The sequence below is a fragment of the Lissotriton helveticus genome, chromosome 7, assembly GCF_964261635.1.
Source record: "Lissotriton helveticus chromosome 7, aLisHel1.1, whole genome shotgun sequence".
NCBI lineage: Eukaryota > Metazoa > Chordata > Amphibia > Caudata > Salamandridae > Lissotriton > Lissotriton helveticus.
In genome coordinates, this window is record NC_136068.1 from 850,200,266 (window position 1) to 850,207,961 (window position 7,696).

Genomic DNA, 7,696 nt, shown 5'->3' on the forward strand with positions numbered 1-7,696 from the left:
CCTGACCAATTAGAGAGAAGTTTTAATACTGACCAAAGTTTAAAAAAAATTAGTAAATAATCTAGCTTTAATTCAATGAAATAATTCTTTCAGATACGTTTAGATTAAAGAATTGAACTACACAGACAAAGTGAATTAATTGGAACTACTCCTAAGGGGAGGCATAGGTATGAAGTTTCGCGGTCTAGCCACTACGTTTAACTTTCAATTCAACTCTTTAATTTTCCTTTTTTACTATACAATTTTGTAAATAACTAACGATACTCCTCTTTTTATTCACAACTTGATACACTGGGTGTTTCCTGCCTATAAACCTGGTGGTGAGCCAACAGTGTGTATATAGCACTTACTTTAAGCACAATCACACCCTTATGGTAATTTCTATCCGAAATGACTGTAATATGTCATATCTAGGCATATCTTGTTTTTATTAAAAACCATAATATAATACTACAATTTGTTTGGGTTGCAGCCCTGAGGAAGTCGTAGGTCAGATCAGACCAGACGAAACACGTGTTGGCTGCATATCTGTTGGAATTCATAAAGAAGATTGTTTCAATGAAGAATTTAATTGTGACAAGACAAGAAAAGAATAAACAGAATACTTAAATTGGACTTTAGAGTGCTCAATGATTTATGTATGTATACTTTTATGTATAGTAGTAGTCCTGAAGAGGTTTGCTTTAGAATGAAACGTGTTGGCTTTGGCTGTAACTGCTCCTTTATATAGAAAGGAGAGAAAAAAAGTTTGAGAAGCAAAATAAAGAAGACAGACTAACTTTCAACAATTCTATTGCACTGTTTTTGTTTTATTTATATATTTATGGGGTCCACTGCTGTGCCAATATATTATGTGTCTTTCCGATAAGCAGAAGTATCAGAAAGCAATTGATACCTTGAAGGGATTGCACCAAATTTGCTATCAGGGACAATATTGCATGTGTGATTTATTTAGCCTAGCCACTGTGTTAAGCTATTTGGAACCTCAGGGCGGAATATTCAGGATGGATACATGTTGTTGTTTCGTTTAATTATTTTCATCTGAAAACTAACATGCATTATTCTAAAAAATCTTTTAATCTGGAAAAGGTGTTATACAGGTTTAAAATCACTTCATAAATTTTTTTTATGAGAATCTTATAATTTATGGTCGGATCTTTGCTAGGTTTCAACTACAAGCTGAGGGTAGATTCGAACATTGTAATATTGTTGCAAAACAACAATCAGAGGATTTACTAAAAGGTCGGACAAGGCTCTATGAAATACATTTATAAAGTTTCCAATTCCTGGTGCTTTGTCACGGGTTAGATTCAAGGTGGACATTCTCCCTGCTTTTGTAATAATGGGCTTTTGTCATAATGGGTTCTAGTTGTGCGAATTCATACTAGTCAATAGTTGGAAATATAAAATCAGTGAGGCATGTATCAAGCAGTTGCTTAACACAACCCTGAGATATATATGAGAAATAATAATCACAGAAAAGTCCAACATTATCAGTAGATGTGTTATAAATCCCCATCTATTATTCTCCACCGCTGGAATGTGGTTCATACTCTCCAATGTATTTTGTTGTGTATTAAACGTAGTCTACTTTTTGCCCCCATTTGGAATATTTTCTTTGTTCTTGTTTTGGGGCACACCAGTGGGTGGGGGGGGTGGGTGGGGGGGGGGGGAAGCACCGACACAGACACCCAATTAGTGTGATAAAGGCCGCTTTATTGGAATCAGGTGCACCTACACAACACCCACCTGGCCTGTGCCGAACAAAACTAATGCTTGCTAAATAGCAACTGCCTAACAACACCCCCACCCCATCCCTAAATGTATCCCCAACAATGCAACAACGTATCCACATCCGTTCCTAACAATGCAACAAAGTATCCACATCCGTTCAGCAACCTACCCCGCTGTCATGACCTCATTGACCTTCCTGACCTCCGCTCCCCCTCTGCCCATACAGCCCCAGGCCTCCTGCGAATACCCCCCCCTTTTCTCTTAGGAAAACGCCACCCGACCCAGCACCTGTTCCAACGACAACACAACTCTTGAGCCCTAACCTCCTGGTGCACCCTCAACCAACAATGCCCCTTTAGGACCCAAGACCCTACCCAGACCTGCCACAGCGACAACAGACCCCCCACCCCATCGGGGACAAAGGGAGGGAGGGCCAAAAATTCACTGGACCCCCGGCTGCCGTGTCACTGCACCTCAAATGGTGCTCGGTCACACAAAATGTCCGGTTTTAAACCAGACAAGCCCAAGGAGCCCAAAAGAAGCCCAAAGGGAGCCCCACCAGCCCAAAACCTCCCAAAGCCAGCCCAACTACTGAAGCCCCACAGCGCTCCTGTCCTCCCCCCGCCTGCTGCCCCAAATTTCCCCGAGTGGGCAAGCCTCCCGGTGGTCGGCTGCCCCCCCAAATCCCCATTCCTCTTGTCTTAGTCCAAGATTTGTAAGTGCTGGAGCCAGCTTGCTTGCAATCATTTTATTTGGACTTCTAATGGTGTCTTCATTTCTTTTGCATCAAATGTAGCCGTTGAGTGATAGTAATTCACCTTTCATGATTGCTTTCACTGCGTGGCAAACTACATCCCAAACTACCAGCAGCTCTGAGTTTAATTGAAAAAAGAAATATTCCAAATCTTATTTTATTACGTATTGTCGGTTCTTGAAATAGTTTCGTGAATTTTTCATTGTGGGACTTTTCTGAATGTTGATGAAAGGAGATCCATAAATATTGTGAGTGCTCTGGTAAATCCTTTGAACCTGTCTATGACTCCTCCGCCAATGAAGCCAGCAAGCGTTTTACTACAAAACAAAATCTATTATAATCTATGATTGCACACATTAGAATTAAATGTGAAACATTTCTTGATAAGTTGTTGCATTCTTCAAATATATAAGAATTACAATCTTTAACATCGTGTGAAACTTTGCGGGTGGATGGGAAGGGTATGGAAATTGTAGAGTGGTCTATATTTGAATTTATTCCCATTCATATAATTAGGGCACTTAAGGAAGATGTCAGCATATAACCTCTCTTTCCCTTCATTGAGGGAATATATGCTAATATTTATCAAGCTATTTTCAGCCTTGCTTCTAATGCACAACATTTTATAATCTCTATGGCAGTATTGTGTTTTCCGTGAGAATGTGTCCCTCTTTCTAACAAGATTGTCTTGGTAATACCATTGTTATGAATTTGTGCAGGATACCAATAAGAGTTTGAATATTTCATGGCTTCCATTTTTAGATGTTTCACTTGAACTATGGCTATACATTTAAGCAGAGCACGCTTCTTCATGGGCAAATTAAGGCCCTGGATTTTCAATGGAGAAATATTAGAGTGTGCTGATGATGAGACAAGGGTATTGACAATTCTTCACTGGAAGTTAGAATTAACTTCTCATGTCTTTTTGATCATTTATGTGTTGATGAGTTGCATTTTAAAATTCAAGTCTTGAGAGTTTCAGGTGCCTGCCTCGCTTTTACAATAGTGTACGTGTCTCTCTGTCTAACCAGATAGCTTGTGCCAACAGTAAAATACAATGAAATCAAAACATTAAAAAATTCAGATTCACCTTGCTTTGTGAAAATGTTTTATCACTCAAATGACATATTAGGGCAAGTAAGCATCGATAAAGAATATCAGAGAAAAATAATGAAATGCCTTTTATAATAGCTTAAAGCACAGCCTTCTGAATATTCTCCAGGCCGCTGGCATGAAATACATCTATGGAAATAAAAACTACCTAGAGAAGAACTGCTTATAACTTGTAGGAAACTGTGACAGGGTGTGTGGACAGGACACGATTACAACCACGGACTGGTGGTCCGCCACCCCCCTCTCACCTTGCCCCTTGTCCCAACAGCTACCAGAATGCACTTGGACAGAAGACCCGGAGTCGGGCTGGCCGGCTGCTCTTCACACACACGTCCCCTTTAACTGTCCGAACAGCGAGGAAGAGACCACGCCCCTCAGCAGCGTCGGAACGTCAAAAGGAGGAAGTCGGAGGGAGAGGACGGACGGCGTTTCCCTGGAGGAGTCGGGAGCAGGAGTCGGAGCGGGAGAACGACGAGACCTTGAGGATACGGAGGAGAACGAAGAGAATGGGGTCCCGAAGCCAGGAGGCCAACGTTCCTACGCTTTGCCCCGCCACGTTTCCACGGGAGGAGCGTGGCTTCAAGAGGTACGGGTCGTGTGGCGGGCTGGGTCGGGAGGAAGAATCAGCCCCGTGTGTAACTTTGTAAAGCCCCCTGTAAAGTTCCCCTTCCTTCCCTTCACAAGCACTCCTACCTCACGGACTGTACATAGAACCTTTGAGCTACACTATCACTGGTTCCCCTCACCCCCGGCCCTGACTAATGTGTAAAGGTCCTACCAGTCACCTGATCCGGTTTTCCTTTCTTTCCTGCACCGGAGCTGAGGAGAGTCGGGAGAGAGACGTACCCATACCGGAGCCCACCAGTACCCGTCGCCATCCCTGGGAGAATAAAGCACGCTGGAGCAGTCTACCATCCTCTCTGATCCCGCAGCTCATTCCAGGGACCAAGCGGCTACCCTGCAAAGAAAGACTTATATCCCAATAAAACCCTCACTTAAACCCTTACTTAAGGAGCCGGTGTTTCTGTTTACTCCTAAACCCCCTGTCAGTCAGACTATCTTAACGGAAGGCCCTGTTACCCCGGCCCCATTGGGACAACTGGTGTCAGAAGTGGGATATCCACCACCATCCATCCGCAACCTAAAGATGGAGGCCCTGATTGAGCACATAATCAAAGGCCAGGAAAAGTTGGGGTGGGCCGTAGAACGCCAACTCACCTCCGCGCAGGCGGATAGAGAACTATTCAAGACTACCATCACAGCCCAGATTGACAGCCTTAGGAATGTGCCACCTCCCACCCAGGTCATCCCCGGAGAAGTGTGTTTGCACCCCCCCATCCTACCGGCGTAGCCCTGCAAAAGTATGTGCACGGGGAGGACCCCAATGCGTTTCTCTTGAACTTCGAAAGGGCCGCCCGTGCTATGGGGTGGCCCGAGGAGAAGTGGCCGTTCTTTCTTGCTCCGCTCCTTACCGAAGAAGCCCAATTGGCGTATCAGGCCGCAAACCCTCTGGGGAACACAGCGTATGCTATTATTAAGGGGATTATCCTGGACCATCTTGGATTGGACCAAGAGGCGTACCGCGTATGCTTTTGAAAGGAAAGAAGGGTCTCCGGTGAGAACCCGAAGACCCTATTCTTCAGAATACGGATGGCCGCGGACAAGTGGCTACGACCAGATCTCTGCAGCAAGGAGGAGATACTAAATAAAGTGTATCTAGAGCAATTCATGGAAGCTCTGCCATATGCCACCCAACGCTGGCTGCCCCAACATGCTGGGCTTTCTATAGACCAAGCCATAGAAATGGCATCTCACTATGCTCGGGCTCAGCCAAAGACTAGCCCTTGGGAACACGAAAAGACCCACAAAACCCTACCTCCCCTGAAAATAGAAAAAAGACCCAAAGCAGGAAACGAGGTGTCCAAACTGCTTCGACCGACAGGAATGATGTCCCCCATGACCAAAGGTCCTCAGTGTTTCGAGTGTGGGGAGTGGGACCACATAGCGAAAATGTGCCCCCGGAAAAAAGCCCAGGAGGAGCCCATGGAGGTCGGCTATCTCCCGAAAACGGTGATGTACTCAGCGGAAATGGGCAGCACATTCTATGTGAGTATGAGGATGAATGGTTGTAGGGTAAGGGCTTTACTGGATTCAGGGAGCCGACAGTCGGTGATCCAGGCGCGCTTTGTCAGCCTCGACCAGATTATCCCCCAGAACCCTGTATATATCCGCTGCGTACACGGGGATGTGAAGCCCTACCCTGTAGCGTCCATTACCATAGTCCTACCAGATAGAGAACCCTGTACGGTCTGGGTGGGGGTGGTGGATTCACTCTCCGAGGACATGATTCTGGGGACGGCAAATCCTGATTTCCTTTCCCTCTTTAGGGAGACCCTGTCGCATCCTGAACAGGGAGGGGCCCTGCCCACCTATCTATCCCCCGAACCCTGGGTGATCGATAGGAGCTTTCGCTTTGCTCAGGGAGAAGACAGGACCCTCTTCAATGCATGGGAAAGCGCCCATGCCACTGAAGGAGTCAAACCCCAGACGTATACCCGGTTCCTGCTTATGAACGACTTGCTATACCGCCAGGCCCAGCGCGATGGAGGACTACAATTGGTGGTACCCCTCTCCTTCCGGGAACAAGTACTCTTCTTTGCGCATGCCCATCTGACAGCCGGCAATGCAGGCAAGGAAAAAACCACGGAAAGCATCATTCGACATTTTTTCTGGCCTGGGATACATTGGGATGTTCAGGATTTCTGCGCAAAATGTGAGGTATGCCAAAGAAGAAACACCCACCGACCCAGTGCTGCACCCCTACAAAGGAAGCCCATCATAGGAGTCCACTTCGAAAGGGTCGGCATGGACATCATCGGACCACTGCCGAAGACGGGGCGAGGACACCTGTACGCCCTCGTTATCGTCGACTACGCCACCCGGTTTGTGGAGGCCTTTCCTTTACGGACCACCACAACATCTGCAATAGCCGAGAAATTTGTAGAACTGTTCTCACGCGTGGGGTTTCCCAAAGAGGTCCTTACGGACCAGGGGACCCCCTTCACCTCCAAGCTAATGAAGGAAGTATGTACCACTCTAGACATCAGGCATCTGAAGACCTCGGTGTACCACCCCCAGACATACGGTCTAGTTGAGAGGTGCAACCAGACTCTCAAGACAACCCTGAAAAAGATGCTGAGCACAAAAGGACCTACCTGGGACCGGCTGTTACCCCTCGCCCTGTACGTCATAAGGGCCCAGAAGCAGAGTAGCCTGGGATGTTTGTCCTTCGAACTGTTATACGGAAGACTTCCCCGGTCCCTCCTTGAGATGACAAAGGACATGTGGGAAAACGAAGAATCCCAAGAACGGAAGAGCATGCTGGAATACACCACCCAACTAAAAACAAAACTGGGAAAGCTACGAGAACTAGCGCACACCACTCTGGAACAACAACAAGAGAGATATAAAAGGAATTACGATAAGGGGAAGAGGCTGAGAAGAATCGGCGTAGGAAAGTGGGCTCTGGTGCTGCTGCCCTCCATGAGCAACAAAACCAAAAACGAGTGGCAAGGCCTTTTTCGGGTTATCGAAGCCATCGGCCAGACCACCTACAGACTACGCCTGTCCTCCACAAAAACACAAACATACCATATCAATATGTTGAAGGAATGGTTGGGGCCCTTACCGTGGGCCGGTCATTTTGTCACCCCCTCAACTGCCCCCAGCTCCTCAACAGTGGATCAGCTGGTAGTGAATCATGGGTTGACATCCCAGGAGAAAACAGAGCTGGCAAACGTCTTGGAGTCTTTCTCCGACGTGTTTTCGGACATACCTGGGAGAACTAGCCTAGTCGAACATCGCATCGAAACCCTTCCGGGGAAAGTAGTAAAACAACGACCCTACAGGATACCAGCAGCCCGAAGAGAAGTGGTGAGGAGGGAGGTCCACGACATGCTTCGGTTGGGGGTGATTCGACCCTCCCAGAGCCACTGGTCATCCCCAATCGTTATGATACCCAAGCCAGACGGTTCCAAACGCTTCTGTATGGACTTTAGGGCCCTGAACGCTGTGTCCCACTTCAATACATACCCT